Source organism: Triticum dicoccoides, chromosome 1A (assembly GCF_002162155.2).
Source record: "Triticum dicoccoides isolate Atlit2015 ecotype Zavitan chromosome 1A, WEW_v2.0, whole genome shotgun sequence".
NCBI lineage: Eukaryota > Viridiplantae > Streptophyta > Magnoliopsida > Poales > Poaceae > Triticum > Triticum dicoccoides.
In genome coordinates this window covers 588,149,925-588,166,162 of record NC_041380.1, presented here as the reverse complement: position 1 = coordinate 588,166,162, position 16,238 = coordinate 588,149,925, and positions in this window count along the sequence as shown.

Sequence of the window (16,238 nt, the reverse complement as noted above, 5' to 3'; positions counted from 1 at the left end):
GGATATCACAATATTTCTTGTTTAATCAATGCATCTATATACTTGGTAAAGGGTGGAAGGCTCGGCCTTATACCTGGTGTTTTGTTCCACTCTTGCCGCCCTAGTTTTCGTCATACCGGTGTTATGTTCCTTGATTTTGCATTCCTTACGCGGTTGGGTTATAATGGGAACCCCTTGATAGTTCGCCTTGAATAAAACTCCTCCAGCAAGGCCCAACCTTGGTTTTACCATTTGCCACCTAGCCTTTTTTCCCTTGGGTCGGACAACCCAAGGGTCATCTTTATTTTACCCCCCACGGGCCAGTGCTCCTCTGAGTGTTGGTCCAAACTAGAGTCCTTTGCAGCGCCCCCTCGGGGAAACTCGAGGTTTGGTTTTAGCTGTACGGAGCGCTCATCCGGTGTGCCCTGAGAACGAGATATGTGCAGCTTGTTGGGGAACGTAGTAATTTCAAAAAAAATCCTACGCACACGCAAGATCATGGTGATGCATAGCAACGAGAGGGGAGAGTGTTGTCTATGTACCCTCGTAGACCGAAGCGGAAGCGTTTGACGCAATGTAGAGGAAGTAGTCGTACGTCTTCCCGATCCAACCGATCCAAGCACCGTTACTCCGGCACCTTCGAGTTATTGGCACACGTTCAGCTCGATGACGCTCCCCGGGCTCCGGTCTAGCAAAGCTTCGGGGAGGAGTTCCGTCAGCACGACGGTGTGGTGACGATCTTGATGTTCAACCGTCGCAGGGCTTCGCCTAAGCACCGCTACAATATGACCGAGGTGGAATATGGTGGAGGGGGGCACCTCACACGGCTAAGGAACGATCACGAAGATCAACTTGTGTGTCCTAGGGTTCCCCCTTGCCCCCGTATATAAAGGAGCCAAGGGGAGGGGGAGGCCGGCCAAGGAGGGCGCGCCAAGGGGGAGTCCTACTCCCACCGGGAGTAGGACTCCCTTCTTTCCTAGTTGGAGAAGGAGAAGTGGGAAAGAGTAGGAAGAGGGAAAGGAAAGGGGGGGCGCCGCCCCCCTCTTCTTGTCCTATTCGGACTAGGGAGGGAAGGGGCGCGCGGCCACCTCTTGCCTCCTTTCCTCTTCTCCCTTAGGGCCCATGTAGGCCCAATAACCCCCGGGGGGGGTTCCGGAAACCCCCCGGTACTCCGGTAAAATCCCGATTTCACCCGAAATGATTCCTATATCCAAATATAGGCTTCCAATATATCGATCTTTATGTCTCGACCATTTCGAGACTCCTCGTCATGTCCATGATCACATCCGGGACTCCGAACAACCTTCGGTACATGAAAATACATAAACTCATAATGAAACTGTCATCGTAACGTTAAGCGTGCGGACCCTACAGTTCGAGAACAATGTAGACATGACCGAGACACGTCTCTGGTCAATAACCAATAGCGGAACCTGGATTCTCATATTGGTTCCTACATATTCTACGAAGATCTTTATCGGTCAAACCGCATAACAACATACGTTGTTCCCTTTGTCATCGGTATGTTACTTGCCCGAGATTCGATCGTCGGTATCTCAATACCTAGTTCAATCTCGTTACCGGCAAGTCTCTTTACTCGTTCCGTAATACATCATCTCACAACTAACTCATTAGTTGCAATGCTTGCAAGGCTTATGTGATGTGCATTACCGAGAGGGCCCAGAGATACCTCTCCGACAATCGGAGTGACAAATCCTAATCTCGAAATACGCCAACCCAACATGTACCTTTGGAGACACCTGTAGATTACCTTTATAATCACCCAGTTATGTTGTGACGTTTGGTAGCACACAAAGTGTTCCTCCGGCAAACGGGAGTTGCATAATCTCATAGTCATAGGAACATGTATAAGTCATGAAGAAAGCAATAGCAACATACTAAATGATCGGGTGCTAAGCTAATGGAATGGGTCATGTCAATCAGATTATTCACCTAATGATGTGATCCCATTAATCAAATAACAACTCTTTGTCCATGGTTAGGAAACATAACCATCTTTGATTAACGAGCTAGTCAAGTAGAGGCATACTAGTGACACTCTGTTTGTCTACGTATTCACACATGTATTATGTTTCCGATTAATACAATTCTAGCATGAATAATAAACATTTATCATGATATAAGGAAATAAATAATAACTTTATTATTGCCTCTAGGGCATATTTCCTTCAGTCTCCCACTTGCACTAGAGTCAATAATCTAGATTACACAGTAATGATTCTAACACCCATGGAGCCTTGGTGCTGATTATGTTTTGCTCATGGAAGAGGCTTAGTCAACGGGTCTGCTACATTCAGATCCGTATGTATCTTGAAAATCTCTATGTCTCCCACCTGGACTAGATCCTGGATGGAATTGAAGCGTCTCTTGATGTGCTTGGTTCTCTTGTGAAATCTGGATTCCTTTGCCAAGGCAATTGCACCAGTATTGTCACAAAAGATTTTCATTGGACCCGATGCACTAGGTATGACACCTAGATCGGATATGAAATCCTTCATCCAGACTCCTTCATTTGCTGCTTCCGAAGCAGCTATGTCTTCACACATAGATCCCGCCACGACGCTTTGTTTAGAACTGCACCAACTGACAGCTCCACCGTTTAATGTAAACACGTATCTGGTTTGTGATTTAGAATCGTCTGGATCAGTGTCAAAGCTTGCATCAACATAACCATTTATGATGAGCTCTTTGTCACCTCCATAAACGAGAAACATATCCTTAGTCCTTTTCAGGTATTTCAGGATGTTCTTGACCGCTGTCCAGTGATCCACTCCTGGATTACTTTGGTACCTCCCTGCTAGACTTATAGCAAGGCACACATCAGGTCTGGTACACAGCATTGCATACATGATAGAGCCTATGGATGAAGCATAGGGAACATCTTTCATTTTCTCTCTATCTTCTGCAGTGGTCGGGCATTGAGTCTTACTCAACTTCACACCTTGTAACACAGGCAAGAACCCTTTCTTTGCTTGATCCATTTTGAACTTCTTCAAAACTTTGTCAAGGTTTGTGCTTTGTGAAAGTCCAATTAAGCGTCTTGATCTATCTCTATAGATCTTAATGCCTAATATGTAAGCAGCTTCACCGAGGTCTTTCATTGAAAAACTCTTATTCAAGTATCCCTTTATGCTATCCAGAAATTCTATATCATTTCCAATTAGTAATATGTCATCCACATATAATATCAGAAATGCTACAGAGCTCCCACTCACTTTCTTGTAAATACAGGCTTCTCCAAAAGTCTGTATAAAACCAAATGCTTTGATCATACTATCAAAGCGTTTATTCCAACTCCGAGAGGCTTGCACCAGTCCATAAATGGATCGCTGGAGCTTGCACACTTTGTTAGCTCCTTTTGGATCGACAAAACCTTCTGGTTGCATCATATACAACTCTTCTTCCAAAAATCCATTCAGGAATGCAGTTTTGACATCCATTTGCCAAATTTCATAATCATAAAATGCGGCAATTGCTAACATGATTCGGACAGACTTAAGCATCGCTACGGGTGAGAAGGTCTCGTCGTAGTCAATCCCTTGAACTTGTCTAAAACCTTTTGCAACAAGTCGAGCTTTGTAAATAGTAACATTACGTCAGCGTCAGTCTTCTTCTTGAAGATCCATTTATTCTCAATTGCTTGCCGATCATCGGGCAAGTCAACCAAAGTCCACACTTTGTTCTCATACATGGATCCCATCTTAGATCTCATGGCTTCAAGCCATTTCACGGAATCTGGGCTCACCATCGCTTCTTCATAGCTCGTAGGTTCATCATGATCTAGTAGCATGACTTCCAGAACAGGATTACCGTACCACTCTGGTGCGGATCTTACTCTATTTGATCTACGAGGTTCAGTAGCAACTTGATCTGAAGTTCTATGATCATCATCATTAACTTCCTCACTAATTGGTTTAGGTGTCATAGAAATCGGTTTCTGTGATGTACTACTTTCCAATAAGGGAGCAGGTACAGTTACCTCATCAAGTTCTACTTTCCTCCCACTCACTTCTTTCAAGAGAAACTCCTTCTCTAGAAAGGATCCATTTTTAGCAACGAATGTCTTGCCTTCGGATCTGTGATAGAAGGTGTACCCAACAGTCTCCTTTGGGTATCCTATGAAGACACATTTCTCCGATTTGGGTTCGAGCTTATCAGGTTGAAGCTTTTTCACATAAGCATCACAGCCCCAAACTTTAAGAAACGACGACTTTGGTTTCTTGCCAAACCGTAGCTCATAAGGCGTCGTCTCAACGGATTTTGAGGGTGCCCTATTTAACGTGAATGCGACCGTCTCTAAAGCATAACCCCAAAACGATAGCGGTAAATCTGTAAGAGACATCATAGATCGCACCATATCAAGTAAAGTACGATTACGACGTTCGGATACACCATTACGTTGTGGTGTTCCGGGTGGCGTGAGCTGCGAAACTATTCCGCATTGTTTCAAATGTAGACCAAACTCGTAACTCAAATATTCTCCTCCACGATCAGATCGTAGAAATTTTAATTTCTTGTTACGATGATTTTCAACTTCACTCTAAAATTCTTTGAACTTTTCAAATGTTTCAGACTTATGCTTCATTAAGTAGATATACCCATATCTGCTTAAATCATCTGTGATGGTGAGAAAATAACGATATCCGCCACGAGTCTCAACATTCATCGGACCACATACATCTGTATGTATGATTTCCAACAAATCTGTTGCTCTCTCCATAGTATCGGAGAACGGCATTTTAGTCATCTTGCCCATGAGGCACGGTTCGCAAGTACCAAGTGATTCATAATCAAGTGGTTCCAAAAGTCCATCAGTATGGAGTTTCTTCATGCGCTTTACACCGATACGACCTAAACGGCAGTGCCACAAATAAGTTGCAGTATCATTATCAACTCTGCATCTTTTGGCTTCAACATTATGAATATATGTATCACTACTATCGAGATTCATAAAAAATAGACCACTCTTCAAGGGTGCATGACCATAAAAGATATTACTCATATAAATAGAACAACCATTATTCTCTGATTTAAATGAATAACCGTCTCGCATCAAACAAGATCCAGATATAATGTTCATGCTCAACGCTGGCACCAAATAACAATTATTTAGGTCTAATACTAATCCCGAAGGTAGATGTAGAGGTAGCGTGCCGACCGCGATCACATCGACTTTGGAACCATTTCCCACGCGCATCGTCACATCGTCCTTTGCCAGTGTTCGCTTAATCCGTAGTCCCTGTTTTGAGTTGCAAATATTAGCAACAGAACCAGTATCAAATACCCAGGTGCTACTGCGAGCTCTAGTAAGGTACACATAAATAACATGTATATCACATATACCTTTGTTCACCTTGCCATCCTTCTTATCCGCCAAATACTTGGGGCAGTTCCGCTTCCAGTGACCAGTCTGCTTGCAGTAGAAGCACTCAGTTTCAGGCTTAGGTCCAGACTTGGGTTTCTTCTCCTGAGCAGCAACTTGCTTGCTGTTCTTCTTGAAGTTCCCCTTCTTCTTCCCTTTGCCCTTTTTCTTGAAACTAGTGGTCTTGTTGACCATCAACACTTGATGCTCCTTCTTGATTTCTACCTCTGCAGCCTTTAGCATTGCGAAGAGCTCGGGAATTGTCTTATCCATCCCTTGCATATTATAGTTCATCATGAAGCTCTTGTAGCTTGGTGGAAGTGATTGGAGAATTCTGTCAATGACGCTATCATCCGGAAGATTAACTCCCAGTTGAATCAAGTGATTACAATACCCAGACATCTTGAGTATATGCTCACTGACAGAACTATTCTCCTCCATCTTGCAGCTATAGAATTTATTGGAGACTTCATATCTCTCAATCCGGGCATTCTGCTGGAATATTAACTTCAACTCCTGGAACATCTCATATGCCCCATGACATTCAAAACGTCGTTGAAGTCCCGGTTCTAAGCCGTAAAGCATGGCACATTGAACTATCGAGTAGTCATCAGCTTTCCTCTGCCAGACGTTCTTAACGTTGTCAGTTGCATCAGCAGCAGGCCTGGCACCCAGCGGTGCTTCCAGGACATAACTCTTCTGTGCAGCAATGAGGATAATCCTCAAGTTACGGACCCAGTCCGTGTAATTGCTACCATCATCTTTCAACTTTGCTTTCTCAAGGAATGCATTAAAATTCAACTGAACAACAGCATGGGCCATCTATCTACAATCAACATAAACAAGCAAGATACTATCAGGGACTAAGTTCATGATAAATTTAAGTTCAATTAATCATATTACTTAAGAACTCCCACTTAGATAGACATCCCTCTAATCATCTAAGTGATCACGTGATCCAAATCAACTAAACCATAACCGATCATCACGTGAAATGGAGTAGTTTTCAATGGTGAACATCGCTATGTTGATCATATCTACTATATGATTCACGCTCGACCTTTTGGTCTCAGTGTTCCGAGGCCATATCTGCATATGCTAGGCTCGTCAAGTTTAACCTGAGTATTCTGCGTGTGCAAAACTGGCTTGCACCCGTTGTAGATGGACGTAGAGCTTATCACACCCGATCATCACGTGGTGTCTGGGCACGACGAACTTTGGCAACGGTGTATACTCAGGGAGAACACTTTTTATCTTGAAATTTAGTGAGAGATCATCTTATAATGCTACCGTCAATCAAAGCAAGATAAGATGCATAAAAGATAAACATCACATGCAATCAATATAAGTGATATGATATGGCTATCATCATCTTGTGCTTGTGATCTCCATCTCCGAAGCACCATCATGATCACCATCGTCACCGGCGCGACACCTTGATCTCCATCGTAGCATCGTTGTCGTCTCGCCAATCTTATGCTTCTACGACTATCATTACCGCTTAGTGATAAAGTAAAGCATTACAGGGCGATTGCATTGCATACAATAAAGCAACAACCATATGGCTCCTGCCAGTTGCCGATAACTTGGTTACAAAACATGATCATCTCATACAATAAAATTTAGCATCATGCCTTGACCATATCACATCACAACAAGCCCTGCAAAAACAAGTTAGACGTCCTCTACTTTGTTTGTTGCAAGTTTTACGTGGCTGCTACGGGCTTAAGCAAGAACCAATCTTACCTACGCATCAAAACCACAACGATAGTTTGTCAAGTTGGTGCTGTTTTAACCTTCGCAAGGACCGGGCGTAGCCACACTCGGTTTAACTAAAGTTGGAGAAACTGGCACCCGCCAGCCACCTGTGTGCAAAGCACGGCGGTAGAACCAGTCTCGCGTAAGCGTACGCGTAATGTCGGTCCGGGCCGCTTCATCCAACAATACCGCCGAACCAAAGTATGACATGCTGGTAAGCAGTATGACTTATATCGCCCACAACTCACTTGTGTTCTACTCGTGCATATAACATCAAACCATAAAACCTGGCTCTGATACCACTGTTGGGGAATGTAGTAATTTCAAAAAATTTCCTATGCACACGCAAGATCATGGTGATGAATAGCAACGAGAGGGGAGAGTGTTGTCTACGTACCCTCGTAGACCGAAGCGGAAGCGTTGACGCAACGTAGAGGAAGTAGTCGTACGTCTTCCCGGTCCAACTGATCCAAGCACCATTACTCCGGCACCTTCGAGTTCTTGGCACACATTCAGCTCGATGACGCTCCCCGGGCTCCGATCCAGCAAAGCTTCGGGGAGGAGTTCCATCAGCACGACGGCGTGGTGACGATCTTGATGTTCAACCATCGCAGGGCTTCGCCTAAGCACCGCTACAATATGATCGAGGTGGAATATGGTGGAGGGGGGCACCACACATGGCTAAGGAACGATCACGAAGATCAACTTGTGTGTCCTAGGGTGCCCCCTTGCCCCTGTATATAAAGGAGCCAAGGGGAGGGGGCAGCCGGCCAAGGAGGGCGCGCCAAGGGGGAGTCCTACTCCCACCGGGAGTAGGACTACCTTCTTTCCTAGTTGGAGAAGGAGAAGTGGGAAAGAGGAGGAAGAGGGAAAGGAAAGGGGGGGGGCGCCGCCCCCCTCTTCTTGTCCTATTCGGACTAGGGAGGGGAGGGGCGCGCGGCCACCTCTTGCCTCCTTTCCTCTTCTCCCTTAGGGCCCATGTAGGCCCAATAACCCCGGGGGGGTTCCAATAACCCCCCGGTACTCCGGTAAAATCCCGATTTCACCCGGAACGATTCCGATATCCAAATATAGGCTTCCAATGTATCGATCTTTATGTCACGACCATTTCGAGACTCCTCGTCATGTCCATGATCACATCCGGGACTCCGAACAACCTTTGGTACATCAAAATACAAAAACTCATAACGAAACTGTCATTGTAACGTTAAGCGTGTGGACCCTACGGTTCGAGAACAATGTAGACATGACCGAGACACGTCTCCGGTCAATAACCAATAGCGGAACCTGGATGCTCATATTGGTTCCTACATATTCTACGAAGATCTTTATCGGTCATACTGCATAACAACATACGTTGTTCCCTTTGTCATCGGTATGTTACATGCCCGAGATTCGATCGTCGGTATCTCAATACCTAGTTCAATCTCGTTACCGGCAAGTCTCTTTACTCGTTCCGTAATACATCATCTCACAACTAACTCATTAGTTGCAATGCTTGCAAGGCTTATGTGATGTGCATTACCGAGAGGGCCCAGAGATACCTCTCTGACAATCGGAGTGACAAATCCTAATCTCGAAATACGCCAACCCAACATGTACCTTTGGAGACACCTGTAGAGTACCTTTATAATCACCCAGTTACGTTGTGACGTTTGGTAGCACACAGAGTGTTCCTCCGGCAAACGGGAGTTGCATAATCTCATATTCATAGGAACATGTATAAGTCATGAAGAAAGCAATAGCAACATACTAAACGATCGGGTGCTAAGCTAATGGAATGGGTCATGTCAATCAGATCATTCACCTAATGATGTGATCCCGTTAATCAAATAACAACTCTTTGTCCATGGTTAGGAAACATAACCATCTTTGATTAACGAGCTAGTCAAGTAGAGGCATACTAGTGACACTCTGTTTGTCTATGTATTCACACATGTATTATGTTTCCGGTTAATACAATTCTAGCATGAATAATAAACATTTATCATGATATAAGGAAATAAATAATAACTTTATTATTGCCTCTAGGGCATATTTCCTTCATAGCTCCTATCGGGATTTGTCGGCACATCTGGGTGGCTTTGCTGGTCTTGTTTTACCATTGTCGAAATGTCTTGTAACCGGGATTCCGAGTCTGATCGGGTCGTCTTGGGAGAAGGAATATCCTTCATTGACCATGAGAGCTTGTGATGGGCTAAGTTGGGACACCCCTACAGGGTTTTGAACTTCCAAAAGCCGTGCCCGCGGTTATGGGCAGATGGGAATTTGTTAATGTCCAGTTGTAGAAAACCTGAAACCTATCTTAATTAAAATGCATCAACCGCGTGTGTAGCCGTGATGGTCTCTTCTCGGCGGAGTCCGGGAAGTGAACACGGTGTTGGAGTTATGCTTGAACGTAGGTTGTTCTAGGATAACTTCTTGGTCATAGATTCTCGATCGTGCCTTTGCCTTCTCTTCTCGCTCTCATTTGCGTATGTTAGCCACCATATATGCTAGTGCTTGCTGCAGCTCCACCTCATACCTTTTCCCTACCCATAAGCTTAAATAGTCTTGATCGCTAGAGTGTGAGATTGTTGAGTCCCCGTGACTCACAGATTACTTCTAAAACCAGTTTGCAGGTGCCGATGATACCATGCAGGTGACGCAACCAAGCTCAAGGAGGAGCTTGATGAAGATCGTGTTCGTTGTGTTGTTTCGTTTCAGTTGATCAGTAGTGGAGCCCAGTTTGGGCGATCGGGGATCCGTAGCATTAGGGGTAGTCTTCTCTTATTTTGGTTCCGTAGTCGGACCTTGATTGTATCTGTTGATGTAATGCTTTAATCATGTATTGTGTGAAGTGGCGATTGTAAGCCAACTCTGTACATGTTTCTTATTCAATACATGGGATGTGTAAAGGTTACCCCTCTTGCGACATTGCCTTCAATGCGGTTATGGCTCTAAGTTGTGCTTCGACACGTGGGAGATATAGCCGCATCGAGGGTGTTACAAGTTGGTATCAGAGCCTTCCCCGACTTATTAGCCCCCTGCTTGATCGAATCGTTGGCGTTGTTGAGTCTAGAAAAATGTTTTGAGTCATTTAGGATTATATATATCGGAGAGTAGGATTCTTTTTACTCCTCAGTCCCTTTGTCGCTCTGGTGAGGCATCCTGACGTAGATTTTTGACTCTTCTCTTCTCAAATTTCACTAAAAAAATTTAGGATCACGCGGGTATCATGGAATCGTTCTGATGGTTTTGTGACGAGAACATTGTTCTTGGTGCCTCCTGACATTTAGGGGTTGTGGCAGTGTCCCGGGGAGTTGAGCTCCGAGGTGTTGTTGTCACAATTTTATCGTTGTAGTTCTGAAATACCTGAGTTTCGCCGACATCGAAAATCTCTTTTATGCAGTTGTTGGTGAGATAACCTCGACGCCACCTAGTACTGGGGCGGCAGTTCGGGAGTATTGCCATAACTCGTATAACGGATGCTTTTCGAAGGTTGAGATAAATGATTTCCAAAGGTTTCTTGGTTATGTGTTGAAGGATGGATACAACTGGATGTAGGATTTGCTAGTTTTGGGTGAGATATTATGCTTCCCCTGTATCCCCAACACCTGATTGCATAACCGGAAAGTTTCGGGAGTTCATAAATGGGAATTCAAGTATATCGTAGGATATCTTTCTGACAGATGTATGATATGAGATTGGGGTTCGACGTCTAGTGGTCCGCTTATCCACGGTTGGTTTTACAGTGGTCTCGTTGTGTCTTAAAGAGTCCTTGGCTATGCTGACTCGGGGACGCTTCGTATGTCATGTGCACTGCCTTGTACATGATGGTGTTGTACGATCGAGCCCATGTAGGCCCCACCACGAAAACTTCGAACGAAATCTCTATCATATGTTTGTTCTGGCTTATTCTGCAAGCCAATCCTTTGTTTTGTTTTCAGTTGTGGTATTCGAGTTGCTTCGAAGTCAAGTGTTGATTCCATACCTTTCCTAAACGGTGTTCTCATACTCCGATGTGAATACCAATTGTCGGTGTCAAAACCGGCGGATCTCGGGTAGGGGGTCCTGAACTGTGTGTCTAGGCGGATGGTAACAGGAGACAAGGGACACGATGTTTTTACCCAGGTTCGGGCCCTCTCGATGGAGGTAAAACCCTACTCCTGCTTGATTAATATTGATGATATGGGTAGTACAAGAGTAGATCTACCACGAGATCAAGGAGGCTAAACCCTAGAAGCTAGCCTATGGTATGATTGTTGTTCCTACGGACTAAAACCCCTCCGGTTTATATAGACACCAGAGAGGGCTAGGGTTACACAGAGTCGGTTACAATGGTAGGAGATCTACATATCCGTATCGCCAAGCTTGCCTTCCACGCCAAGGAAAGTCCCTTCCGGACACGGGACGAAGTCTTCAATCTTGTATCTTCATAGTCCAGGAGTCCGGCCGAAGGAATAGTCCGGCTATCCGGACACCCCCTAATCCAGGACTCCCTCAGTAGCCCCCGAACCAGGCTTCAATGACGACGAGTCCGGCACAGATTGTCTTCGGCATTGCAAGGCGGGTTCTCCTCCAAAGTCCATGTACCTGTTGAGTAATGTCCGGTTTCTTGTAAATGTAGCGCTCCTTGGCTTCTATGCCCAATAATGGCCGTCTTCCATGTGTCAAACGAATACCAAAAGTCAGGGTGTTTTTACATTTACACCCCTAGCCGCGTGAATGAGCCGCCTATTTAAGGGGACGAGGATTTAGATCCAAACCACACCTTCTCCCTTCCGCGAGTATTCATCAGAGCGTATCCGACAGAGGTCCATTCTATCATGGCCGGCCGCCGCAGCTCCTCCTCTCGCCCTTCAGCCCTCAGCCTGGAGATTGGGAGAGATGCTCCATCCCGCATAGCGAGCTAGTGACACTCCAGACCAAGGGATTTCTCCCCCTGGCCTATATGGTCCCGGTTCGAGCCGGACTTGCCACCTATAATGGCGGAGAGCAAGCGGAGAGCGCCCCCAATCCCTCCAAAGGAGAGCGGGTATGCCTTGTCCCTTACTTAATAAGAGGGCTCGGATTTCCAATTCATCCGTTTCTCCGGGGGCTCCTGGAGTTCTATGGCCTCCAGCTGCACAACCTCACGCATGCCTCCATATTGCATATCGCGGGCTTCGTAGCCCTTTGCGAGCTGTTTTTGGGCTGTGAGGCTCATTTCGCGCTGTGGGAAAGGCTATTCTGCCTTGTGCCCAATTCTCAGAAGGGGTCAATATATCAAGTGGGCAGAGCCGAAGTGTGGCGCATCACTGGGACCGGATAGCTATCCGGAACCCCAAAGAAGGCGTCCGAGGACTGGCCTTCGGAATGGTTTTATATAGAGGACGTCCCGCTACCGGATCCTGTCCGGATCGGCCTCGCTGAGTTCGACAGTGCTCCCCTAAAGGAGCGCCTAAGTTGGCATCCACGGAGCCCTCAGAGGGAAAGTGACAAGGTCGTTCTTTACCTGATGGGCCGGATAAGATTGTAAGATCATTCCGGACTGACCATGATCGGGGTCATGGCCGCATGCATCATGCAAGGGGTGCAGCCGCTTCAGTATAGAGGCCACCCATTGTGGGACTTCAACGGGGAGGACGACGCCACCCGCCACGGCCGTAAGGGGACGGATTCGGCTGCCGCTCTAATAAAGATCTTGTCCGCTTTGTACAAGGGAGAAGAGGAGGAATTTCTCCGCGTCAACCCATGGGGTGGATTTTCTATGTACAATCCCCCAAATTGGGTAAGTGGACACTTTTACTTGCCCATCCATTTTATATTCCCATCGTTAAATATTCAGTCTAACGACTTCAACGCAGGAACTGCGCCAGGCTGTTAAATAAATAAACAGCCCTCCTCCACAACCCGAGGATCCGAGACGGTCCCTCGACCCGGCCTCTCAAGAGGATCCAGACTTACCTGTGGAGCTGATTGATGGGGTGTTTCATCAATTAGGTAAGGACAACGCCTTGGTGGCCATTAAGGCCGATTACCCAGGGCTACTCCCAGCCTCACAGGTAACTGAGACTGAAGTCCCAGCACTTTGAAAAGGGATCTATCCTCGCGTGTTTTCGATTGCCGTATGACAACCGTGTTTTGCAGGGGAGGTCCTTGAGATGGGAGGCCGAGCCTATGGCGACTAGCCAACGAGGGGCGGCAAGGCCCCGCGGGCTGAAAAGAAGTGCGGTCAGGACTGAGACGCCGACGCAAAGGTATACGCGCCATCTTATTCCCAGGTGTTATTCCTTCAAGGCATATTAACGCACGTGCTCTCTTTAGGACGAAGAGACCTCGCCGGACTATATCCGTAGAGGTTGCCAATCTTTCCTCCACCAGCCAGGCTCCAAATCCTGGTCCAGAAGCGGAGGCGAACACAAGGCACGCACCGGACGCTCCTCCGATAACGGATGCGGACAGGCTGTCTGCGACCAATTCCGAGGTGGAGAGTGCCATGAACCACAGGCGTCGCCGGACAGTTCTTCATGACACTTGTTTCTCCCAAGAGGCATTGGATGCCTTCAATTCAGGAGATGCATACCTCCGTGCCGCTCAAAATGGTCTAGCCAGAGCCACGGAGCAATATATAAAAGACATATGGGTAAGAAAATTTTGGTAATTATATATATACCAGTAGCCCCCGAGACTTGAAACAGTTAGAATAACTGATTTAAGGATCATTTGTTATGCAGGTTCTTACAGAAAAGAATACCCTACTGTCCCAGGAGCTGGAAGAGTGCAAAGCCCAACTTGAGGTCGCACTAGCCGCGGCAGGGGAGCTCAAGGAGACCCCCTCTGGTAATATACGCTTCGAAAGATAAGTATTTTGCTAAGTGCGGCGTGGGTGCAAATCTGACAAATGAAATTGCAGATGGCGCCGGATTAAATCCGGAAAAGCAACAACTCCTACGCCAGCTGAAGGCTGGTGAGAGCGTGCTGACAAAGGATGCCAACACCAAGCTGGGCGTTGAACTGAAGGATGTTCGTGCCCGGCTGTTGGACTCTGTTAAGGAGAATCATCGGCTTCGGCGCGGCATATTTAGTAAGTGCATAAACGAACTTTGAAAAATGAGTTCGGCGAGGAAGTCGACTAACAGAGTAATGTCTGTAGGTATGCTAACAGGTCGTCCTGCAGAGGAAATGCCCGGTTCTATGGGTGACCTTCTTCCCGAGCTCTCACAACTGCAAGGGTGAGTTCGGCAGGTGATGCAAGGCGTCGCCCAGGCCTTGTGGCCATCCATCTCCATGCCCGAAGGCCTTGGAGAGCTTGTAGAGAAGCTGAAGGGAGCGCGGCGGCGCTTCCGATTGTGGAAGATGTCGGCCTGTCGTCAAGGCGCCAGGGAGGCCTGGGCCATGGTGAAGACGCGGTACACGAAGGCTGACCCAAACCACATGGCCGAGGTCAAACCCGTGGGGCCCGATGGGAAGGAGATCCCTGTGAGATTAGTATACGGCCAAGTAGAATTGGCCGCAAAGTATTCCAACAGGACTGTAAACTAGACAGCCTATTAGATGGTATTGAAGAGGAATACAATCAGTGAGATTGACTATGTAATTTTAATTGACATGTGTAATGCCTTGTAGCCAGATTGTAGATCATTTGTCATGACCGACCTTTTCGCTTCAACCTCGGGACCTGACGGTCCGGAGTGTGTCCGAATACCCTCGCGGTTATATAAGAACCGGGGTATGCATGGAGACCAGGCGTAGGGGTCATTAGTGCTTGAACATACAAGTGCCCAACTAGTTATGTTATATTACATGGTTAGTAAGAAACATCTTCCAGGGAGAATAGTTCCGTTAGGGGTTCCTTTCCCTGGGAGGAATGCCCTAAAGTTCATGTCCATTCTGCGAAAAGAGACGCAGGAAAAACATCTGGGGCGTATAGATAAATAAGTGAAAAAAGATCATCTTTAGTTCACCGACCGAATATTCCTTTAAGAACGCTAGCTTTCGGCTTCACCCAGTCTGAGGTACACATCCGGCTGACCCGGCAGTAACAATCGCAGAGGTGCTTCCTTTACCACCTAGCCGAACAATCGTAGGGGTAAGCACAGGAGCCAGGCAACCCAGCTTGGCCAAAACTTAAGTCATATCGATGCATATAATGGTGAATAAAAGGTACATGCGGAAGTGTGACACATGTGTTGGGCATGAAGCCGTATAAATAAGCTTATGTTTAAAGAAGCCCCCAGGTTTAATGAGCGCGGATAGCGCGTCACTTTATGAGCCTTTAAAGGCTATAAGGGAGAGGGAGGGGAGAAGGAGAGAAATGTAAGACAGAAAGTATATAAAAAATGGACAGAGGAAGGAGACGAACACAGAGTCCGGCGCTAGGCATAGAATCTTCAGAGACGGGATGCGTTCCATGGGTTCGGCTCGAGTCGGTTATCCGATGCATCTCGCAGGCGGTACGCTCCACTAGTCATGACTTTGTCAATTATGAAGGGACCTTCCCACTTGGGCTTGAGTTTGTCCTTTTTCTTGTCCGATCGGCGTAGAACTAATTTGCCAACATTGTAATTTTTGGCCCGTACTTCTCTTCTTTGGTATCTTCGAGCCTGCTGTTGATAGAATGTGGAACGGGCTTTTGCCACGTCACGTTCTTCCTCCAAGGCGTCCAAACTGTCCTGCCGATCGAGCTCGGCTTCTCTTTCTTCGTACATGCGCACTCGAGGTGAGTCATGAATTATGTTGCAGGGCAAAACTGCCTCTGCGCCGTACACCATGAAAAATGGTGTGTATCCGGTGGTGCGATTTGGAGTGGTCCGCAACCCCCAGAGTACGGAGTCGAGCTCCTCTACCCAGTGCGTATTAGATTCCTTAAGGGACCACACTAATCTGGGTTTGATGCCGCTCATGATAAGACCATTTGCACATTCGACCTGGCCGTTAGTTTGTGGGTGATAGACGGAAGCATAATCGAGCTTGATGCCCATGTTTTTGCACCAGAGTTTTACCTCGTCGTCCGTAAAGTTCGTGCCGTTATCAGTGATGATGTTGTGGGGGACGCAGTAATGGTGTACAACCCCGGATATAAAGTCTATCACCGGTCCGGATTCGGTCGTCTTAACAGGCTTGGCTTCTATCCATTTGGTGAACTTATCCACCA